The sequence below is a fragment of the Pseudophryne corroboree genome, chromosome 4, assembly GCF_028390025.1.
Source record: "Pseudophryne corroboree isolate aPseCor3 chromosome 4, aPseCor3.hap2, whole genome shotgun sequence".
NCBI lineage: Eukaryota > Metazoa > Chordata > Amphibia > Anura > Myobatrachidae > Pseudophryne > Pseudophryne corroboree.
Genome location: NC_086447.1, coordinates 585,941,780 through 585,943,388, shown reverse-complemented (window position 1 = coordinate 585,943,388; position 1,609 = coordinate 585,941,780). Strand labels below are relative to the sequence as shown.

Sequence of the window (1,609 nt, the reverse complement as noted above, 5' to 3'; positions counted from 1 at the left end):
ATGGGCATAATTCAGGTCTGATCACTGGACTGCATTTTTTGCTGTCCTGTGATCAGATAGTCGCCACCTACAGGGCAAGTGTATTTTCACTGTGCAAGTGTGCGTTCCTATGTGTAGCAGAGCTGTTCAAAATCAGTTTGTGCAGTCTCTGCGCAGCCCAGGACTTACTCTTTACTCTTCCGGTGCGACTGAATCCTGCTGATCGGGGCCAGAGCTGACGTCAGACACCCTCCCTGAAAACGCTAGAGCCTGCCTGCATTTTTCCAGATGCTCCCTGAAAATGGTCAGTTGCCACCCACAAATGGCAGTCTTCCTGTCAATTACCGTCCGAATGGATCCTTCGCACCATCTCGTCGCTGACCGCCGATGCCTGTTGTAGATGTCCGACGCCCATGTGCTTTGCAGCTCAGACATATGCGCAGTTCAGATCTGATCAGACGCTGTGCAAAAATGCACTGCAGTGATCAGGTCTGAATGACCCCCTTATATCATCAGTGAAGGCTGAGGAATTTTCTCCACTATTACTTATCAGGTTTGTACTGTTATTGGCATAGTATATATTGATTTCCTACACATGGTAGACTATACACTACCACTCTATTTTTAAATGCTGGAAACTTATCTACAGTACATAAGCTGAAATATTCACCTACTAATTGCTTACTAAATGGATATAGCTAAGGCATTGGTTTATTCCACAGTCAATGCCTGTGCACTTATTTATTTCCATTATTGGTGTATAAAACAGAGGTTTACTGTGTAATTACTAAGTATTTTGCGCATTGGAAGATACGCATCAAAACTATTGATTAATATACTTACCTGTGCATACCATTACAGTTTACCTAGTATCCTTCCTTTTCTAAGTGCACTCTCTCACTCATACAGTAATTGGGATTACACTCTGCAATGCTTATTTAAACAACAGCGTTTATCTCTTATACAGCAAAAGTGCAGCATTTCTCTTATTCTCCTTCTCCCTTTTAAACTAATCTCTTTGTCAGTAATACCCACTATATTGAAATTGTAATCTGTCAGTTCTCTGAACTTATTCCTTTCACACACTCTCTCATCCAATAACGGCCAACCAGAGGTATCTGCCGGAAAATTCTATCTACCACCTACAGCCATACCACACTAGACATGCCCGATCTGATCTGATCTTGGAAGCCAAGCAGTGTTGGGCTTGGTCAGTACCTGGAAGGGAGACCTCCTGGGACTACCAAGTGCTGGAGATATATGATACAATAGAACTATTGCGCCCATTAGGAAAGCAGAAGTGTATTATTTTACTTCCTTCTATATCAGAAACCTGATGCCATCACACTCTCATTGCTCATTCAATGGTAAACAGATGAGCAAAAGCAGAAATGGCTGGTCTCCAATACGCTTTTATAATATCTGCTCTGTCTAAGAACCTCTATCAAACTATCAATTTGACACTTACTCCCAAAAACTGTAACAGAATACAATTTACAATAAAAATATCTGCTTTGCATATAACAATCCGCTGGAGATCTACTCAGCAATAAATGTTTATGTATGAATGGTTGGAGAAGTACAGCCCTTGTTTTTCTCAACAGTAATTGTGATATACCTTATCCTTAAA

The 1,609-nt window shown here is 41.1% G+C and overlaps 1 pseudogene; it reads left to right on the top strand.

Annotated features, from left to right (window-relative positions):
• Positions 1 to 1,119: 1,119 nt before the first annotated feature.
• Positions 1,120 to 1,238, top strand: LOC134912385 (5S ribosomal RNA; annotated as a pseudogene).
• Positions 1,239 to 1,609: the final 371 nt, after the last annotated feature.